This window comes from Drosophila sulfurigaster, chromosome 3 (assembly GCF_023558435.1).
Source record: "Drosophila sulfurigaster albostrigata strain 15112-1811.04 chromosome 3, ASM2355843v2, whole genome shotgun sequence".
Lineage (NCBI taxonomy): Eukaryota > Metazoa > Arthropoda > Insecta > Diptera > Drosophilidae > Drosophila > Drosophila sulfurigaster.
This window is the reverse complement of record NC_084883.1, coordinates 16,907,802-16,931,945: the sequence shown is the minus strand read 5'-3', so window position 1 is coordinate 16,931,945 and position 24,144 is coordinate 16,907,802. Positions and strand designations below refer to the sequence as shown.

General features: G+C 33.1%; 1 protein-coding gene across 1 annotated transcript in view; it reads right to left on the bottom strand.

Annotated features, from left to right (window-relative positions):
* LOC133842214 (receptor-type guanylate cyclase Gyc76C-like) overlaps nt 1–24,144 on the bottom strand; it is a 49,791-nt gene that overhangs the window by 25,129 nt on the left and 518 nt on the right. Inside the window, 1 exon segment of the mRNA XM_062275235.1 lies at nt 8,918–9,200. The gene's annotated coding sequence lies outside the window, so the exon portion shown is untranslated.

Here is a 24,144-nt window from a genome sequence, read left to right as displayed (position 1 = left end):
TAGCATCATGAATGAAAGAGAAAACATTTCTAATGCCTGCATTCTCAGCGAATGCAGCTGTTGATATTTGAGCTTTAGTTGTCACTATCATTATGCCCTGCAAGCAGCTGGCTATTACTGTAGAGCAGCAAATTGTAATAAATTATATTTCATTGCATTGCATTTCTATTTTCTTTTCGGATTTCTCAAGTATTAGTCATTTTTTCTACTAAAAGCTGCAGCCTTTTACAGCAGTATTGCAAATTGTCATAAATTACATTTAATTTATTTATTCTATCAGTCTATTCAGTTTGTTTATTTTGTTTTTAGATTTGTCAATATATATTCTTATATGTGGTGTAGATCGAAGTGTATCAACAGCAATAAAAAGAGGTTTTTATATATATTATTTATACGAAATTACTAATATGTTTCCCACTCTCCATGTTCTGCAAGCGATCAACTAACAAAAAGGAATATGCAAAAAAAAAACTTTTATAGAGTTATGCTTCTGCGTACTGCTATTTTAATGAACACTGCTTTATAGGTCTACTATTACAATAGTATAAAGACAACAAGATATAATTCATTTCTCTTTAGATCTTTTACTTAGACAAGGTGAGTTAGAGTATTTAAAGTTTTAAGTAGAATTCAATTTTAAAAATCAAATAATTTTTTTTATTTATTCAGCTACTATTCCTACAAAACTGAAGGTGTTTAGAATATAATACTACATTACTACATCTTAAGAACTTATCATATATTTAATTTCTTTTTAATATTCTTGACATGTTTAATTAAAATAAATAATAAATTTAGTTATCATAATTGATTAAGACAAAACTAAGTATAAGTCGAACAAGCTCGTTGTCAGATTCCAACTAAAAATACTTTAATAAAACAATGGAACCTAATAAAGCAAACGAATAATACACCTTAATAAAAGCACAACTTCACTTTGCAATAAGTTTTTGCTTAAATGAAATAAGAAACGCGAAACGCAATCATCTTCTTGAGCGCCCAAAGGTAGACTATCAAAGTGCATTGCAATTGCAGTTAAGATCCGTTGTTAAACAACAATCGAAAACAAGTTAAGATGATCCACTTATTAAACACAAATCGCAACGTCGCCGTCACGTTGACTCTTTGGACTGGCCCCAAGATCGGAGATCTTCTTCTCCAGCACCAACGAAAACAGGCGTCACAGTGGTCCAAGGCCATTTAAAAATACATACGCTTACAGCTAAAAATAACTTCTGGTTGAATAAAATAAAATAAATATAATACATGAGCGAACGGGCGAAGCGATTAAGTTGAAGCGATATGCAAAAAAAAAAGAAAAACAAAAAAAAGCTACAACAACTTGTTCTCGATCGCCCGGTTTTAAGTTCAATATTCGGTTTTGGTTTCGAATTTGTGATTCGATTTCAATTTGTTATTTGAATTCACACAAAAACAACTGCACACAACTCTTTGAGTTTATAAATAGAAATTTCATTATCAATAACGCCACCTTATTACACTCTAAAAGCGGGCATTATGATTTAATGGACACACTTGAAGCATTTAATCACATGGAAAACACTTTGCGATTACGATTTATGTTTCATGGAGCTAATTTAAATGCTCTAAAAATAGTTTAAAGATATGTCACAGTCGAGTACACTCTTCTGGTGACTTTTGTTATATATTGTTGTACATATTAATAGCACAGAGCGGCGATAAAAACTTGCGTCCGATTGCAATTTCGCCCAATAAACGTAATCGTAATGCAGTCAGCGGGCCAACAAATCGATCCAGTTCTCTGCCTGTTATGAACAGCACAAAATTTCGGGCATAATAAATAAGAATTTATGGTTTAATGGCAGCAACACTTGGCCTTAAACAACGCCAATTCGAACAACGACAACAGCAACTACGATAATACACAGAAAAAAAGGGTGCAATGAATGTGCGAGGTACTATATAAACAATCTCTGATAAAAGACACGTCGGCTAGGGTCGGGCACCAGAGAAAGAGAGAGGCAGAGATGGAGACGCAATAGAAAGAGCGAGAGGATCGAGGTCTACGTCAGAATGATGGCGCCTAAAACTTGAAAAACTGAAAGTCAGAGTCATCGTGACGATTTTAAATGTGGCTCGTTTTCCATATTTAAGACATAAAAAGAACAATAAAAATGTAGAGAAAATAATCTAATTACTATCAATAATATTGTGTTTGATCTATTTATATTTCACTGCTCTGTAAGAAAGCTACAGTCGAGTGTGCTTGACTGTGAGATACTCGCTATCTATATTGAAAAAGTAAGGATTCATTTTAAAATACATCAAATTAATACTGGAACTTTATCAAACATTATATTTGGTATACTGATGTAATACTAAATTCAAAATATACCATAAAGTGCAAGATATACCAGAATTTCATAAAAAAGCTTTCAACATTTTTATCCAATCTCAGGAATTAGTATTAATGATTATATTATATCTTATATTATACCTCTATCTCTCATAGTCTCTAAGATTTAAGGGCTCATACAGTAAGACGGACAGACGGACATGGCTATATCGTCTCGGATGTTGACACTGATCAACATACATTTTCTGCAGGCTCAAAATTATAATACCCTTCTATTCCATGGGTAGTGAGTATAACAATTCAATATTCTTCTCATATTTCCCATCGAGAATATCGATTAGCTCTGCACTCAGCCAATTTCCATAGTCACGTAGTTTAAAAGAGACAAGCCTGATGGGTATGGCAATAAATCTTTAAAGACCTGTTTTCGGCTTTCACTTTTGCCAAGAATTTTTCGCTAGCCGTCGATTTATTCTCAAGAAATCAATTAAATTTTGTATTTCTAATACAGGGGCAGCTGTAATTAATCTTTCCTTGTTTGATTTATATTTGGATATTAATTGCCTTCGTTTCCTTTCACTTTTCCATAAGAGCTGCTGTTGACGAAACTTATCGAACTCTTTGCAGGCGCACAACATACACAGTTCATTAAACAGATGAGAGGAGAATTTTTTTTGCCAACAATTCAGAAAATTCTAAAAGCAAACTTCCGCTTTTGTTTAGATAAAATTTATTTATTAACTTTAGGATTCAGTTGTGGATAGTTTACGAAATCTGCAATTGGCATTTAAGTGCATTTCTTCGCCTTGATTTGAGATGCATTTTTCTCTTCAATTTGTTCTTGCTTTGCAATGCAATCGAATCTATAAAATGATGATGAAGTCGATAGCGAATGATGATGAACTATGTTGACTGGGTTTAAGGTCAAGGTGTGTCTCACGCCCTTCTCTCAGTTGTTGCCTGGTCGCGCCCTTTTGTTGTCGTCGTCGTCGTCGTCTTGCGGCGACAATGATTGTTCCTAATTGGAAATATGGTAGTAGGACTGAAGGACTGAAGGATCTAAGAAGCAGCATAGCCATAAAATAATTGCGCAGAAAGCGCCGTTGACAAGTGCGGCATGAAACGGGTTAATTGGTCTACATACAAACACACACCAACTCACTTAGTTGTCGGCTTTAGTCTATTTATTTTGTTATTAAATAATAAGACACAAATTAGTGCAATTTGTTTACTCAACTCAGAAGGGGTCGCCACACTCATTCTTTACGCACAAAGTTAATTAACCCCCCACGTAGATAGCGTAGAGAAACAAAAAAAAAAGTGAGACAAATAGCAACAAATAACACTGGACTGGCAACAATAACAACAACGACAACAACAGCAACAAAGTATTAGTCATTGTCTGGCCACGCGACAAAAGCAGCGAGAAGAGAATTCTCTTCATTTTTTTGCTGTGTTTCTTCATTTTTGGGAAAGCTAAAAGGCATTAATTAAAAGGCCGCAACGATTACCATAAGCACTTACCGGCTTCGCCCATAAAAAAAAGCGAAGAAGAAACAGAGAAATAGACAACAAAAGCAACAGAAGAAGAAAACTAAAGAGATGAGCTCTAAACGTGCTCAGCCATTGAGGCGACAGTCACAAGCCGCAAAACAAATTCAAATAACAATCCTAAAAGTCAGCTTAAAAAACCAAACCACACACAAAACCACAAAAAAAGAGATAGAGAGAGAGAGGGAGAGAGGGAGAAAAAAACGCTGACATTGTATGATAAATTGTTTGATTTTGTTGCTGTTGTTGTTGTTGTTGTTGTTAGTTTTTATTGATAGCCTCCAGGCACCTGCCAAACACAGAGAGAGATAGATAGAGGGGCACGGGGTTATCATCAACAAATTGGAAACTACGCGTAGCCAAGAGCCGAGTGGTACGGCGTGAAATAAATAAAATCGTTTTTAATTGGATTTATTTCCATATAATTTGCAGACAATTATCACTTGAATCTCAAGCGCGCTTTGTTATCGATAGGCAACAATTTGATGAATGATTAATTGACTCAGCTTAAAGAATCGAGATTGCTCTTTTTGGGGTATTTCAACTATTTGTGAACTGATCTTAAAGCAGTAAATTGTTTTGCTTAAAGTTTTAATGAAGTTCTTGTGAACTGAAACTTATAATTATGCTGTCAACTTGGCTACGTTTCAAATTAAAAAACTATTTATTTGTTTGTCTTTCCAAGCTTCCGTTTTTCTTGTGCTTTGAAGTTTATTTTCTTGTGCCACTAAGACTTAATTTCTAGTTTTGTTGAACTCTGGTTTACCTCACAGAATTCTTAAATCTACGACAAAGAAATTCTGGCCTCCTTTTTATGCTGTTCACAAATTCACTTTCAAATAAATTCCAGTCACAACAGTTTAGAAAACAATGCACGAAACCGAAACTGAATGAAAGAATCAAAGCCAAAATAGAGGCGGCTTTGTCTAAAGTCCAGACTTGTAAAGTCATGCGGAAGCCGGCTTCAGATTCCCGGCGGCGGTTAAAAATCCACTCATAGACTCATATCAAGAGCCATTCACAGAGATTGAATGAATCAAATCGAATCGAATCGAAAGCAACATTGGCATTGTCTGCCACTCTCGCTTATTAGCCAATCTAATTGTTATTTTGACGCTCAGTCATTATACAATGACGATCACAAAGACAACAACAACAATAACAAAAAGAAGGCAAAGAAGAAACAGAAACCAAAAGCGAGATTGAGACGCATTTAAAGCTAGGCGAATAGTAAACACTCTACAACAAAAACGTATTATTATAATTTCTGTTAAGTTTCAAACTCTTTTTTTTAATGTTAAACTCATTTTATCTGAAATTTATTTACACAAACAAGTAAAAAAGAAAAGAAAAGAGTGCAGTATTAATTCCAAAATATACCAAATCAAAAGCTAAGTGTATATTTTTATAGAACTACAAAAAATACCATAAAGATAAAATATACCAGATTTTCAGTCAAAGCAACGAAAACCCGAAACTTCTATAATTTTCATCCGATGGCAACCAAATTTTCAGGAATCATAATAATTATAGTTATAATTGTCTGTACCGAAGTTCGAGATAGCTTAAATACTCTAAAACAGAGCAAACGAGAAAAAAAGTCAATGTAGAGTCAAAATAAAATTTGTTAAACAGCAATTAAACGTCAAAAGGCAGGCACTTGAGAAGCTTTAAGAACGTTACCAGTTCTTATAACTGGCATTTTCAAGTGATTATATTGTTAAATATTATACAAGCACACACACTCACACGCACACACAGACAACACACACTTGCACACACACAGCTGTTTGAAGTTGTTGTGTTGTCGACATGAATCGATTTGGTTATCTTGAGTCGAGTTATCAAGTGTTTCACATGTGTTTATTATGATTGTTGTTGTTGGTGCTGCTGCTGCCATTTGATATTGATAGCATTTCAATTGTTAGCAGTCAGTTTCTGTTTGTGCCTCGGCCTGACGCTTAATTAGCTTAAAACTGGCACGAATATGATGAACAACTTGGCGCCAGCTCATCAATCACCACAATTCAGGCGACAGTCCGGCTGGCAAATGAAAAAAAAAAAATAAAATAAAACTTAGAATTCCCATTTCTATTAATGCGCTTTGCGGTCATTAATCAGTCAATGAAAGTTTTCACAGACAGCCTAAGCTTACTATAAAAGAGCTTTTAGTGAATCGAAAGCTGATTACTTTCGCTTTTATTGCCAGACTTGAACCCAGACTCGTCGTTTAAATTGATTAGGCATTTAGTGAACATACGCAGAATAAGTTTGAACAAACTATTTTATATAGAGATTTCAAAGAATTTATGAGAGAATTTAATAATTTATTTGTAATTTAGCGATAAGTTAAGAAGACTTTTCACGGTTGATCATAACATATCATAATATCATAATTAAAAATAAACTTATATCTTGAAGTCGTATCTTTAATTATTATAAATTGATTTGTTGAATATATTGAACAGAGACAAATGAGAAATCTACAGCAATAAAATATTAGCTTCTTATTTACAATAAAAGCAAAACATTGCGGAATTATTCATAAAATAATTCAAAAGTAAACCGAAAGTATACTTACATAAGTATACCAAAGACTACATTTGATATACCGACATACTATTGCGTGCAAAATATACCATAGACTACAAAATATACCACATTTTCAACCAAATTCCACATTAATATGTTCAATATGTCAATTAAATAAAAATAATGTAACCAATTAATCATAGATTAAGCACTTTCTATTTATATGAAATGACATTTTGTTTTTCTTCTTCGATTCATTTAGCCTTGGAGCTGATTTTAATCGTTGTAACATTTTTTCGTTTATTTTTAAAACTACAACAAATGGAATTAACAACTATACCACAAAATTTATTGTTCTCTACAATGTTATCAATAAATTATCATTAATTTAACATGCATAATAATAATGAATATTAGAAGAAAAGCAAATAATAGAAAAAATGTTTGCGGTCACTGCGGTTGTCTATATGTCGCGGCTTTATAAATAGTATATAATATATATAGCTATATATAATATATATTATGGCACATTGCGCGAGGTTGAAATGAATGTGTGAATTAGTCGAGTCTCAGTTCTCAGTGTAATTGTAACACTCTTCCATCCTCTTCCTTCCTCTCTGGTCTGTGTGCAGCTTTGATCATGATCTTTCATTAACACCAAGATCAAGCGAGCGCTTAAGATAATGCCATGTGAGTCGTATTATCTGCTTCCGGCATCACAATTTTTAATTCGAATCGTTTATCCAAAACGTCAGAAGTCTGATTATGATGAATACGCTTCACCTTTACATATGATGCATTAACTGACTATCAACGTTGCGTATACTTGATATCCGTCAGTTAGCAACAAGTTTTTGCATGGGCTCTGTTTGGCATGCGGCTTCTTGGCATTTTTCCCAAAAGGTTTTCCATGCGGCTTTGGCAAAATGCCTGCGGCATGAAAGCAGGCAGCAGCCAGCAACAAGCAACAAAAACCCGCTGAATCAGCGTTTAAACGTTGAGCGTTGAGAGAGCGTTGAATAAGCGCATGATTCGAGTACAAACATACCACAAAAACCCACTCATACAAGTATTCGCATTCATATGCCATGCAATTACAACTGTGCTTATTGTGGCAAGTACGTTGCGCATTTTGCACGTGTCGTTTATTATATGGCGATTAAGTGTTTAAACAATTAGCAAAATCAGAGAAGTGAAACACGAAAGCAGCTCTCTGCTTGCACAGCAATGAATGACAACTTCATACAAATTGAAATTAAAGAGAATTAGAATCCAATGTAATTCAGTTTAAAGTGTTTATTCTTTCGTTATTTAAAAATTTAATATAAATAAGTACTAAATAGTTTAAATTGTTTATTCTTCCGCTCTTTAAAACTCAAAATATTGTGACTATTTGAACGTAACGCATATTGTATTTGAGGTATTTATACGGCTTTGGGAAATTACGCATCATTTGTAGCACTTTTGATAAAAAACGTAAATAGATTTTAAGATAAGTTATACGATTCAAGATATCGAAAAAAAAAATCGACACCCATAATAACATATATCAAAAGATACCATAATTGGCAAGACTAAAACATTATACATCTGAAATCTTTCGAAATTATTTCAGTTAACTGTTAAGTCTTAAGTTCACTTTAAAGCGGCTTATTTTAAAACAAATATGACAGCTCCATCGTAAAATACCCGCTACACATTTTCAATATAAGGGAAAACATTGCAGTATAAATTTATAACAAAAGTATACCGAAGACTGTATTTGGTATATTGATATATATACTGCAACATTTAAAATATACACAGTGGTACACATTTTTAAATATACTAAATTAGTATACCGAATATATATATAAAATATATACCAAAATCTATATTTCATATTTAAAACATTTAAAATATACTGTTTGGTACACATTTTTAAAAATACCAAATTAATATACCGAAAATATACAAAAATATACCGAAGGCAAAATTTGGTATGTCGACATATATACCACATGCAAATTATACCACACAATTATACAAAAATACTAGATTGCCAACTAAAGCAACTCAGACCCGATTGCATTTAAGTTTAAGTTTTTTAATTTCTACAAATGTTTATCAAATCATAACTAAATTTTCAGGTATTATAGAGAAACTCAAAATTTTCGACTTAATAATATTCAGTACATCAGAAGAAATCAGCAAGATGAAAGCATGTATGGCATATATGAATTATTTCCACTTATTCGTGTTGAGATAAGTCTACCTTAAAGTGGCGCATTTTAAAATTAAAGAGCATTAACAGCTTTTCCTGTGATTTAACAGACATTTAATGCACATCCGTTTTCCGGCTTCAATCGAAAAGAATCTTGCCAATTAATAATAATTATTACAGAGTTCAATGTTCATCCCCAGTCAATTAATGCGTTGCAATAAGTGTTATTAAATTTGATAAAATAAAACAAACTGAATTAAGTAAAGTAGTTGCAAAAATGCTTGCATACTTACGCGATTGTTTTTCGTATTTTGTTGTTATTATTGCCGTGTTCTTGTTGTTGTTGTTTGTGTTGGAAGTGTTGTTGTTGTTACTGCTATGAAAACAACAGCGACAACTTCTGCAGTCGCTGCACGAAATTCCTGCAATTGGCGCTTTCCTGGTTGTTGTAATTATTGATGTCGTTATTGCAGCTGCTTTTTTAACTTTGAACTTGTATAATAGGCGACGATGTTGTTGCTGTTGTTGTTGTTTTTATTTGGTATGTTTCGCACACTTGTTTACTTTTATCCATATCTGCAAAAGCGAATACCAATTAAAATTGTATGTGAAATCAATGGGAAATAAAAATAATTCATTTTGCAACATATAGATATTGCGTATACGCAACGCATATATGTACAAATAATTTTTCAAAAAAAAAATGTTTGCTGAAAGCAGCTTAAAAATCTCGTTGAAGTCAAATCGATCGATTGAAAAATACCCTACATAAACAGAATAAAATAAGCAACTTCAGATTATCAAATCATAAGAATTAACATATTTAAATCAATTCATATATTTCTACAATCTAGAACAACGGAATAAATTAAATCACTATTTGCATTCCCCCTTTGGTATACCCAAAATATGACAATTCTACGAAGTACTATTCAAATATTATGCGACGTTTAATTAATGCATACGAGAAACATAAACAAACGCAATTCCATGTTTTTATGTCAGTCCAGCAAAGAGAAAAAAAACAGTTAAGTAAATACATATTCGCAACTGAAATATTGTGTCATCAATTGAAGCATTCATAATTAAATTGCTGTAAAAAATCAAATCAAAAAGTCATAAAGTGATGACACATTATTTCACACAGTCTTCTTCATTTTTTTAAGTAGCTGCGCCTTTGGGCAAAGCCTCGAGCATTTTCATAGGTTCACTTTGAAATGCAATTCCCTATAAATTTTTTATAATCGTTTAAAAGCTTAAATGCAAACATTCATCCATTCCATAAATTTCTCCTTTACACTTCTTCTGCGAGATACTTTAACTAATTAGCAGAAAATATATTTCAAATTGTACTTTACTTATTTAATAATTGATTAAATTATTCTGTGAAGAACATCTTAACTCAACCAAGAAATTTTTATTTAAGTTGGAGCATTAAATTCACTTTTCAATTTCAATTTTACTTCTTTAATTTAACGTATCTAATATGCGCTTCTTCGCCTTATCATAAGTACAAAAGTCAACAAGAAAAAGGTAAGAATTTATAGCTCAAAAGGATTGCAGAAGCAGATAGAATTATGTTTAGTAGTTGCTCCTCCAGATATATAAATAGTATTTAATGCTGTTGCACATAAAGCAGTTTCCTTTGAATGAGCTAATTAAGAAATCCGTTTATGAAAAATCCCTCATTAGGCAAACATGCTGAGCTCAACACAACGAAGCCTGCAACCTTCTCGTTAATTGGCTCATCAAGAAGAAATCTGGCAAGTTACAAAGTTAAAAATACTGTAAGAGTAGAGCAAGAGAGAACAAGCATTCATAAATCTTTAAAGCACTTTCGCTTTTATTGAACTGCACTTAATAACTTGGTCTAGTCTAGTTACCTCCTATGGCTGACAGCTGGCTGGATTATGCCATCAGATGCCACAGGTAGCTGGTAGCTTCGAGGTGAAAAGCTGTCCACATGCTTGTCAATAACACTAAATCAAAGCGTGTCCTTGAACAGCAGCGCACGTGGGAGAAACCTCGGCATTAAATCAATGAGGTTGAGCAAAGCAAACGCAAACGCAAACTACACGCAGCAATTTGATACTCCAACAAAATGAATATTTTCATAACCCACTATTCAGTGTGTTTTTTTAATTAAAACAAATATTTCTAGAAGCGAATAATAATCAATTATGTAGCAAGTGCCGTTAAAAAAATGCAACTGCACTTCTTGCAACTGTCACACAAGATTGCAAGTGCTTCGCAGCGCTGAATGATGACAAACCAAGTGAGTTGCACTTATCTAGGATTTCGACGACATGTCCATTTGTAAGCGCCAGCCAAAAGTGTGCGACTGAGGGGCAGACTGTGGCATCCAACGGATGTACACATTTCTAATTTGTCGCACTCTCTCAAAGGATGCAGCGACAGCTGCCGTTTCTAGTTTCAAGCGGCAGAGGCAGATAGTTAGAGAGAGAGAGAGTGAGAGGGAGAGAGATAGGGAGAGTGAGATTGAGAGAGAGAGGAGGCAGTGTTACATGGCGACCGAATGAGCGACATCAAGTTAATTGGCCCATCATCATAGTTGTGCACCCGGAAAAGTATGCTATGAAAAAGTGACTTGCCTTATTGCATAGACACAGCACAGCGAAGTGAAGCGAGAGTTATTAAAAAAAGTTGCGAGCGCTGCAAGTTTTCTGTATTGTTTTATGGTAATTGTTTGTGTCATGTTTTGTGGATATTACAAAATTACTAAAATAGCACTGCGATTAAATGTAAATACTTTATATGAAAGAGAGTTTATTATGGGAATTTGAAATACTAAATTACTAAATTAGTATTTCAAATCAATCTCTAAATTGAGCTTCTGTAAACATAAAAATATTATATTTTTTATTTTTAATAACAGTAATAATACTTGTATATTAAATAATAAAGATAGACTAATAATAATAATAAGAAATATTATTTTATAATATATGATTTCAATGTTCTATTTGAAGAAGAACATTTCCTATTATTTCCTTGTATGTATATGATTTCTATGTTCTATTCGAGTGAACTTTTTTTGAATATTATAAAAAGTATCACGATTGAAAATGAAAACTTAAAAAAAAACGAAACAATTTCGACATATAACATATTAATTAGCTAGTAAATCAAACTTTTACAATCGAAAATTCAGAACAAATGAATAATATTATTTGTATTTCTAGTTTCAGTATTTGGTATTTCTATTATTATTATTATATTCAACGTTCAATTTAAGTATTTCTTTTATATGGAAAATACTTTATCATATCCGATTATGGTTAATGGACTGGCAAAGTTCTCTTTAAACTCACTTCAACACCTGCTATCGAAAGCATTAAATTGCTTTAACGACAGAGTATTCAACACTCGATAACTCGATTGTGAAACATCTTTTTCGAGTTCTTCTTTCGCTTCTTTATGCGTGAAACTTTCGCTTTTGCAGCGCTTTTGCGTTAAACGCATATATAGAATGCGCCACGCCCACTTAAATGCTAAACAAACTGGTCATAAAAGAAGCGTTTCATAAATTTTGCCTTCACAAAATTGCAAAACAAACAGTTGTTAAAACCGATCCAAAGTCGTAAATTTATTGTGTGTGCTGGTTGTGTTGGACAAAATAGACACACTCCCACACACACACACACTTACTTACACACTCTCTCTAAAAGTGAAAGAGAGGGAACGATTAATGCTAATAGGACCCGCCCAAAGATGACGGGGCTGGAAACCCTTTTTGGACTCTTGCGACTTTCTGGCGTCGTTGGGCCAATTGACTTTGTTTGTTTATTAAACAAAAACACTAAAATTGTTCGCAACACGTCCACGCCCCATAGCAGCAACAGCAGAAGCAGAAGCAGCTTAGCAGCAGCAAAGAAGAAGATGCCTTCAGGTAGATGGTCTATAATAATGATAATGCCGCTGCCGATGACAATGATAATGATGATAGCTGCGATTCACCTTCGCAACAATTTCGTTTTCGTATTTCTTTTCTAATTTTTCGCATGGAAAATTTTTGCCAGCGATGCCAACGGCAAAAGGTGAGATTCACAGAACACAACCAGAAAAAATTTTAACTACCGAATAGAAAGGAGAGTTCAAGAAGCACATGAATAAGAAAGTAACGGTGTTTGAAATGGTAACAACATACAAATTGTGATGAAAAACAGTTAATAATTAGTAATAATTCCGTTGATAATAATGAAATATGTTATTAATTATAATCTATTCATTCCATTAAGAATAGATTAAAATTAACAACATATTTTTGCTTCGATTGACAATATGATATATTTTATACTATATGGTATATTGCGAATTTAGTATTATATACTATAGCATTCGGTATATTATTGTATTTTTCGGTAGGTTGATTTGGTATATATAAAAAATAATACCGCACTGCTTTTTGGTATGCTGTTCTATGGTATTTTTTGAATGTACTCTATATACTATAGTATTCGGTATATTTGTATCTCTTGGTATATTGATTTGGTATAAAAATAAGAAAAATACCTAACTGCTTTTATTATGGGTAGTGGGTATCTCATAACTGAGCTTATTTATTTAAATTCTACATAGGAAGAATTATTTATAAAAGGAAAAACAACACAATAATAATAACTTTAGAGAATCTTAGAGCTAACAATATTAAATTAAAGACAGTATTTAGAATTATTTATTAATATTAAACTGCCCGAATTCAAGAACCTATAAGACACACCTGTCCTATCCTCTACACAGATTTGTCGTAGCGTATTTCAGGCAACTTTGTGAACTGCTCGCCGTGATAATATTTAGGCAAAGTTTTATTGGACATGGCATTGCGTGGGTGTTGAAACATTGAGGCTTAATTTATGCGTATGCAACACTCACCTCGCTTGTTTGGTGTTGACAGTGGCAGCAATGCCAAGTTGCCACAGCTCTGTGGCAGATTGCAAAGCAGAAGGAGTGCCGCCTAGCATGGGACACGAGAATGGGCGATGAAAGAGCGCTTCCGGTCATATCGACAGAGAGACACCGTCGTCGAGTGTCGAGAGTGAGTCGGAAAGAGTCATTAATGCCAAGCTAAAACAACATAATTTAGTGGCGGGCCCGTGGCCTAAACATAAACAATGCCCATGATAGCAACAGCGGCAACAGCAACTTCAGTTAAGACAACGATAAAGCGTTGAAAGCTCTTTAAAAAGGGGATTTCGTATCATCTGAATGGGTCGACGGGGAACTACTTTTGGGCAACTTTGTTGCTTCAACCGAAATAAATACAAATAAATAAAAAGATTTTAAGATTTATCTACATTGTTGTTATTTAAAGTTTCGTAAGAAAAACTATGCCACAAATCAGATATGTCGTAATACGCAGCTTATAGTAAATAATCCAGAACAAAATAAATATCAGGTATTAGCGTGAATGAACTAAGCTTGTTAGCAACGCTTCACGTGTAGAAAAATGCAATTGGAAACGTATCATAAACAGTTTTCCTTATTTAAGCAGTTTAAAAATAGCACTGAGTGGGGAATTTCCCCACAAAAAGTACAAAACGCATTAGACAAATTACAAATTACTTAAATAGAACCCACCAAAAATATTGTAGTAATAAACCTAATATAAATAGTGATAATTTGTAATACCTTAATTATCAATTTAATTTGAGGAAAACTCTAAACGTGAAATTGTTATTGTTATCATTTCATTAAATATTAATACTGCGGTATATTCTTCATATAGCTTTTGGTACGAGTTTGATGTATTGACATAGGAAGAATAATGTTTAAAATTGAAAATAACTTTAGAAAATCTTCGAGCTAAGAGAATAATAAATTATAAAATGAATATTTATTTTTAAAAGGGTAAAATTAATTTTCTATGCCAACTACAATCCACATTTTTAGCTTTTGAGAGAAAATACACAAAAAGGATTAGGCATTTTATATTTTGTATTATTCAGAAAAACAAATTAGTCAAATGAAGTGCAAATAAGCGATACCAAAAAGCGATCATTATTAATGTTTTAATGCAATGTATTATAGAATTTTAAACTCTTCATTAAATATTAATGATGCAATTAACATATTTTCCTATATAAAAACTGCATTTTAAATTATCCACTTTAGAAGAGAAATGCAAAATAATGCTGATTTTATAAAAATGTGCAAAATGTCAAAGAAATGTATTGCCTTACATAATCAGCGCAAAAAGATAAATTCAGTTTCAAGTCAGCAAAAAAAAAGCAAGCAACAAAAACAGAAACAAGCAGAGAGAAAGAGAGGGCGCAGAAAATCAACTTGTTACATGAGTAATGAACTGTAATGACCTTGATATTATTGTTGTTTTATTTTTCTTGTTTTTGTTTTTGTCATTGTTATTGTTGTTCTTCATCTGCTGCACTTGCAGTTCGCTTTCGGGTGCTGCTGCAACTTGTTGACGACATTGTTGTGACTGCACTTGGGACAAAAGTTGAATAAACTCGAAGGTTTTTCACAGGCCTAAAAAAACAGCAACAGCAACGCGAAAATTGTAACATAATTGTTTATACACATTTTTTGCTTTTCATTTTGGAGGCTGCAAACTAAAAATACATTTCAGAGTCTTATCAGCAGTCTGCTTCGTGCTCATGGCTATAAAAATTCTTTTAGCTGCAGAGCTCCGCATGGAGATAAGAGACCTTTCCCAAGTGCTAACCCCATAGACAAACTCTGGCTGTTTATGTTTTTATTTTCGGTGCTGGGGTCAAAGTGGAGAGCTAAAAATATTCACAGAAAAGCTTTTTTTCAACACTGCAAACGCCGTTGGAGAATCTTGTTGCGATTTCATTTCTGATCTTATCGTTGCCTCTGCACACGATGGCATAATTTTTCTGATAAGCACAAGGAGACAGTGGAAAAATGAGAAGAGAATGAGATAAGCAGATGACGAGCACAAAAAAACCATTCGCTACATAAAAAGTTTTCAGCGTACACGAAAAAGTTGTCTAGCTTATTAAATACATTTTTCAAGACAAACAAAAACATGTTACATTAAAAAAAAACCATTTAAAGAGTTTTAAAATAAAGCATTTAAAAGTGTTTTAAAATTAAGCATATTTAATAGTAGAAAATCTATGAAAAAATCGCTTATTAAAGACTAGAAAACTTTGAAAAAACGAATTTAAGTGAACTCTTTACTAAATCCAAATAATAGGTTCACTTAAATTACTTTCACCCACATGATTCACAATAAACATATTTATCTCTAATACTCCTGCCATTCACAAGCAATCAAAGAGAAAAATTCTATAAAAAAAGAGAATGAGATCAAAAGCTAATTGTTCTATGCCTTATGACAGCTGTTGGTGAATGCTTCAGCTTCTGGCTTAGCCACAAAATGTGTTGTGCTTGATTGCATCTCAATGCAGCTTCATAGTATTAGCCAAAAGTCTGAGGCTTTATTTGGGACACACGCAAAAACCGTCACAACAACCACAATTATACATAATTCAGGAACTGGAAGGAAGGACTCATGGACCTAGACTGATATGTGTCCTGTCGGAATGTGAGCATTTTGTATGTGTGTCTGTGTGACCTTTGTTTGTGGCATTTGTCAGCGAAGCCAGAGGGGATTCGAGTTGCACGAACATCCTTCACTCTACACTGCCAACAACAAACGTCCTTTGTTTGTTTTCGACAGCTAAAGAGGAAGAGGCGCCAACTAATATTTATGCTGAGCCAGAGGGAGAGGAAGAGGAAGGAAGGAAGGAAGGAAGAGGACAAAACTGCTGCTGGCCCAATGAAATTAAAAACTTTAAATGCAATCAACGGCCAGCGGCTGAAACAAAAGCTTAACTCGCGTTTTCAGTTTGCAAACGATGTTGATAATGTGAATAAAATGTGTAACAAAATAAACAGTAAAAAGACTTTCAGAATAAGACAACAGAATGTGCAATATTTTAAAAGTAAAGCACTCCAAAACTAATTTACAATATCAGCTATCAATGCTAGAAGCAGCGACAGAATTCAAAGAATTCAAAATTTAGTAATAAAGTATAGTATTAAATGGACCTAATAAAGATTTGTATAATATTGATAGATGGGTGTAAAATTAACATTTAAGGTTCTTTTTCTAGTACTAAATAATAATAGTACTAATAATATTTTTAAATGGTACAGAACTCAAGAAACAACAGGTAAAAAAGCTACAGTCGACTGTATTGAATAAAAACAAAACAATGCAGTATTATTATTTTAATATACAAAATTAATATACCGTATTAGCAGTATTATTCTTTTAATATAAATAAATAAATATACCGAAATATATATTTGGTATCCTTCTGTCTGTTACATACATTTTCTGCAAGCACAAATTTATAATACCCTTCTACCTTTTAGGTAGTGGGTATTAATATATGCTACATCATTCAAAATAACAAATTTAAATACTAAAAGTATAGTTAAAATTCATAAGTTAAAATTAATTTTAAACCCATATTATTATTAGCAAAAACATAATGCTTTCACAAGATTTGCTGAATGAAAGACTTCCGTTTTTTACAGTATTAAATGCACTTAATAATACTTATTATGGCTTAAAGTATATGAAAGCAAGTTCCTAGATTTTCAAGAAAACAATAAAGGAAATTAAAGTTGCAAACTTTGCAGATAAGTTAAGCTACTAAAAAAAAAGGGAAAGCTGAATGAAAATCCACTTGCAAAAAGTTAATACGGAACAAGGAAGTTGTGCCTTTAACAGCTCGTCCTTCTGCTCGTCCTGTTGAAGACATCCTGGCCAGAGATTCATTTGTGAGATAATTTGTGTTAAGAGTCGCATTATACGCTCCGTTAACCGGCAATTGAAAACTCGCTTTAGCTAATTCTGTTTTGGCCCTCTTACAACACATTTTCGAGCAGCGAATTTATAGCTGCCACAAACAGTGGAAAAGACTCGGGGCAATCACATTTTGCAATTAAATTAAACAATTAAACGATTTGCTTTATTTAACCCTCGTTCAATTCTTGAACTGGCCACAATTTAATTTTCTCAACAAGTTAATTGAATATGGAAAATGTCGCCACAACGCTGATGTTGCTGCTTCTGTTGCTGCTGATGCTGATGCTGCATCATCATCAACTCATCGCTCTCAATTGAAGTGAAGTTCATAGACAACGCGACGGCGACGGCGACGCGTTAAGGGAAAATGCTTCAAAAGTTGCTGCATAGCAAATGGAAATTAATGGCGGGAAATGCATAAGACTATATACGAGACGAGACGAGAGGAGACAAGAGGAGAGGAGAGCTCCTAACTATACACTGACAAATGGCATTGGGGAATGCAACATTCTGCCAAAAAAGTTTTCGCATGTGAAATCGCTTGCCCCGCAGCGTGCGTGAAAATTCTTTGTCTGTATGTGAGAGTGCTGTATATGAGAGGAGAAGGAGAGGAGAGTGGGCGGGTGTGTGTGAGTGGGCGTGTGTACGCCTTGGCATTGCCATTGATAGCGAGAGTAGAGCACATTTGTCTGTGTTTCTTCCTCCTCCCAACGCCAGATGCCGCCCACTCACATCATTTCACTTGGTTTGCTTTGCACATTTTCAAATGCTGCCACTGAATGAATACACACATACAAACATACAAAACATGCATATATAGTATGTAATTTCCACATCAAATCAAATTTTCCAAACAGTTTGCGAACGCATCGTGCAAGGCTGCTAATTGGCACCGGAAGAAAACAAAGCGTCAAGTCAGCTGACGATTACACTTAGCAACAGTTTCTAACTACACAACTAGATACCCTGTAAAGCACTTCAAGACACTTAAGCTACTCGTTTGAATATAGTTTACTATATTTTAATCTTAACTGAAACTCTTAGGAAAGTAATGTGAATTAACAAGCTTTATAAATATTTCAAGTATAGTATATATATATATAGTATATACCATATATAGTGTATGCATTTTTAGTATTTTCGTAAAGAGAGAAATTTCAGGATTAAGAAAATGAATTTTAATATTTGTATGAAATATTTTGTACCTTTTACTACTACTATAAATAAACATATTGGTAATATTTTCACTAAACAAAGTTTTACTTTACTAATTAAAGAAATTATTTGTATTTATTTTTGAATATTATTATTATTTTTAAATATCTATATTTAGTATTTTTATTCTACTACCTCTCTAAAATTCTGGAATGGGTAAATAAAAATATATATTTTTACTTTTATCCCTATAGAAACTTCAGATCTTAGCTTTATTACTTATTTCAAGCATTGGTATTTACCATATATTTTTCATATATTCTTTATTCAACATATTATAACTTTACTAATTAAGAAATTTCAGGCAAACTCTGCGCAACAACTTTATGCATATTTGCATTAATTTTTGAATTTCTTTCTCTTTGCTAGTAGCCAACCAGTCAATTAAATAGAATATATTATATAATGAACTAGTGCAAATAACTCAGTTTAATATTTGTTTGTGGCCAGTCAAATTTCCACACAAGTTGCAATTCACATTTTGTCGGGGAATTAAATTAAATGTGCAATTGGTTTAACCACAAAATCAGAGGACAAGCATAATAAGCCACACTTGATTTACAATTTTTACCCTGTGCATTTAATGCGATGCATTAAACAATGCCTTCGCACAACAACAACAACAAGTGGTAACAACAACTGGTGGTGAATATAACGACCACAAAACGAGAGCAACGACTGCTTTTGAACATTTATAATGCGCGAACAAGGATAACAACGTGTACTCAGCTGGTTAGTTGGATTAAAAGTAGTTATGTAGATAATAATACGATGCGGGAATTAGAAAATTTACTGTATGTGTATGTGTGTGTGTGTTTGGGGCGTGTCGCAATGTTTATGAGCAAGCGCTTAGCATTATTAACTGAATTTCAGCCATATTTTAGCTTAAATTAAAATTAGTTCGCATTTTATGGCCAGAGTCTATTAAAGCGTGCAGAATTATCTCTCTCTTGGTGTGTGCTGTTGACATTTAATGAAGAACCGAATAGAGTCGACCAAAAATGAATCAAATATGGAGAATATTGATATTTAAGACCAGTTTAAACGTTTAAAATTATAAAAAAATGTTTGGTAATGAAAAAGTTTTGAATGAGTAAGGCGCGTGTTAAACTGGTTTCTAGGCTATTGATAAATTCTTAAGATTTTTAGCGCAATCAGTTCAAATATTTTTTATCAAATTTGAATATTCATTCAGCCATATTATTTATGGTGATAGAAAGCCATGACTTTAATTAAAGAGTTGCAGATACAAAAAAAAAACTCTTTCTCCACTTTAATTGCCTTTGATTAGTGAATCGAAAATGCAAAATGAATATGCGTGTTTTAATGCAATGAAAAGGTCATCATATTGAAATTCTCCAGCCAAATTTAATGTTCAATGAAATTGTAAAATGAGAACTCAATTTTCCAATTTGCCCATTTATGTGTGAGTAGAGAAGAGGGAGCGAGGAAAGAGGTGTATGGTTAGCCTAATGACAATGCATAAATTTACAGTCAATGGTGAATTTAAGCCAAGTCATCTGTCTATCATGTTCTGTCTAATTTATGCAATAGCAAAGACCTCCTCCTTCATTTGTGAAATTATTTATAATGGAATTTTTGCTACACATTCGAATTTATTTCTAATCAACTAAAAGGTATCGTATAGACCTTATAGCTACAGCTGTGAACTTTGAAATAGCAATGTTTAAAACAGTATTTTTCACAGGTCGCCAGCACTGCGATTTCAAAGTTCACAGCTGTATATGAAGGTCGTCTCTCTAGGTGTACTTTACAGGGTATTTCAGCAGCTTGTGCACTGCCCCCAGCAACAACAGTTTTTAATAAGCAAACAATCAATGCGACCCAGAAGACATCGACTGGGTTATTAAAAATCCACAGTTTGATGTTAACTGCTTGGACAAACGGAAAAAAAGAGTCAAATCATCAATGCAAAAAAAAAATAGTACTTTGTATTTGAGTTGTGCTTTTCTTGCTGTATTCTTGTGCTGCTTTTATTTATTAATATTATTATTATTTATTGTGTGCACAAGACACATGCACATTAAAAGGCCGAACAACAACAGCAGAAAAGCAAATATCAACGGGCAGTGGAAATTTTTACACAATTTTTCTTGATTTCGCATCTTGCTGCACCCCCAGATTTTGAATCTCTCTCTTTGCCTCTCCTCTCCCTCTATCTCTCAATTTCTCCCAGCATTTCTCTGTTATTGCATTTTATTTGATTGATCTTTTTATTTTGTTGTTTTTTTTTTAGCTTTTGCACTGCACTCCAAATAAAATCAACAGTTGAAATCAAAACAACAAATGATTGGAAATTTTTGATAACAATAAAATTGAGTTAAGACAAAAGCTTAAATATTTGATTTATATTTGTTGTTGGCTATGCAAAAGATTAAAGCGTGTGTAGCAAACAAATTTAAAAATACTTTAAAAAAACATATGCATACATATATTGAATAGATTATTTTTTTTGACAATTCGTGTGCTAAGCAAAATTTATTCTAATTTCTGCACCGTCGTTAATCTTAAAGCGATCTGCGAATAATTGCAGTTGACATTTGAAAATTAACATTTTAAATAAATTGAAATTTCCAACATTTCACACAGCATTGTAATTCCCCCCCCCCGAGTTTGAAAGATTGTCGCCGCAAAAGATGGCAATTTTTTATTAGTTTCATTTAGTACCAAGTTTCTAATTTAATTATTATAGGCGTGAAATTTGTTGTACAACGATGAAAAAGAAAAACAAAACTGTCAACTCACAGTTTTTGGAATTGACTTTATTTTTAACAACAGTAAACAGAAATGTTTTTAGAATGCTTTTAAGTGCAGATAAAAAAAATTGGGCAAAAATACTAAATACAAACATGAGAAATTTACTATAAAGAATAAGTGAAATTCATGAATTATTTCTATTTGAAAATATATAGATTTTGTCAAAGCAACTAAAAGACTTAAAACAAATTTCTCTTTCTCTAAATACATTAGCCAATATATCGTATATATACTAGCCATATCATATTTTAGTATTTTGCAATACTGTCAATACCAATACTGCAACGCTTCTTTATACACACACACACACGCATACATATGCTGCCAAACAAAAGTCATACACAACACGCAGACAAATTGAATTAGCACTGTGCTAAATGATCACACGGCCCCTCTAACAACAACAAAAACAACAGCGAGAAAATATATGAAGAGAAAAAAAAACTAAAACAAAATTTGGTTAGCGAAAATTTTGGGGCAAATAAAAAAAAATGGAAAAAAAATATACGCAAGTACGTTTTGGTGGTCGAGAATGTAGAGATACAGATACAGATACAGTTAGAGCTATACAACAGATACAGATACCGAGATGGAGATATAGATATATAGACAACGAAGCGCAAAAAAGGTTGGGCGCGAAGTTTTTTAGAGACACATGGATCGACAGACAGACAGAGAGACAGACCGACAAAGAGACAGACAGAAATTGGACGAATAGACGACCGGACGGAAGGCCGGAGAGATACAAACACACACACACACGCACACACACACATATGGAACCACTCAGGGGCGGGCAAAGTTATTTTTAGCATATTAGATGATAAGATTGTCGTGGCGAACGCGCAGAATTTGCGGTTTCAGCGCAAAAAAAAAAGACACTAAAAATTATATATACATATATTTATTTATTTATATGTATGTATGTATACACATATGTGGAATATACTTGAATGTTTGTGCACGAGCCACAAAACAAGTTTATTTTAGCAATATATAGAGTTTACACCCAGAAAACAAAGCAACAACAAAAACACCAACCAAAAAAAAAAACTGTTTCAAAATCACACCAATTTGTATCTGTTGCTCTTCTTCAGCTTCAGCTCCACCTATTCCCCCCTCGCATCTTCTCCTCTTTCTACACAGCAGCTGAAACGCGTTTTGATTTACAGCATCGGTGCACAAAAGTTGTCAACTTGTTTTTGCCAGTTGCTGCTGGATTTTCTTTTTTTTTCCCCATATTTTATAAAAATAGCTTTGATTATAACTTATATTTAATTAGTAGCAAACGTGCGGTTTTTGTTATTGTTTGAGTTTCCCTTTTTTTTTTAATGAAAACTAATTGTAAACTTTTTTGTTTTTTCCGATTCGATTTTCGCTAATTTTAGAACACTGTGAAATAGAATTGAATGCTTTGCGGTTTGTTGTTTAATTATTCAAGATATTTCGCTTTTGCATTACGTTAAGCTAGTATCAAAATGTGGATTACTATTTAAGCTACAACAACGCAAAGTCATCAAATTATTTGCATTTTAATTGCTTTAAATTAAAACATCTGTTTATTATTGGGTTAGTTAGTTACTGATAAGAGGAAATGCTCGAAAATTGCGACATGAATTTCAATTTCGAGGTCGATGTTCTTCGTGTATTTACTTATGAAGTAATTCATTCCGACTCCCCACGAAAAAAAAAAAAAAACAAAACACCTGTTCAACTTGGTTCAGAATTTCACTAAAGCTATAACGAACTTTGTACTGTGATGTGGACTTTAAGCACATTTATTACTTAATATTTGCTGGGCAAATAAAACGTTTAAAATAAATACGGGAGCCACAGCATGTTGTTTTATTGGTTGCAAATTCGATTCCAAATACGAGGCGTTTATGAACAAAAATTTCCACTGACTCTCGCACTCAATACGCGCGACTGTTGCCTAAAAATAACATCTGCAGATTTTTGACGCTACACGGTTTATCTCAAATCCGCAAACCTATTAGTATACATAGATCTGAACGTATACAAAAATGTATATAGTGTATATAGGAAATGGGGAAGAGAATGTTTTTTTCTTTAAATTTACATTCGAATTGTAAACAAATTTCTCACACATGCAAATATCCAATGAAGTGAAAATCAAAGTTAAAGAAGTCTGAGAAATCGCAATATGTTCGCTGAAGGTGTATTGCAGCAATTAGAGCGAATCCAGACACAACACAAAACACAGCATTATCAGGGTTTCTATGCAAGAAATGCAATGCCTCCCAGCCCAACAACTCCCACTTCCGTCCCTCACTGATGCTGTGCACCTCTGTTTGGCTTTGGCTTTGGCTTGGGGGATTCCCAAGCTGGTTTTGCGGTTCTCGCTTTTGCGCCGGCATCCAAAAGTTTTATTGCATTTTAAACTTCTGTTTCTAGTTGAAGAATTTCGCTATTAAAGTTTAGTTCTAGCGTTCTCACATGTCGTTAACTTCCCTTACATGTATTCCATTTCACTAAACTATAAACGGTCACACTTAAAATAGAATTATTTGCAACCGAAGTGATAACAATTTGCAAACATTTTACTAGAAAATCCCTATCTTAGTATTTTTCTATGAAATTCTATGATATGATGTTTTTTTTTCAATTCTTATCGCGCATCTTAAATTTACTTAGTAAAATTTTTACAAATTTCGAAATAAAAATAAACAAAGACAAACGATT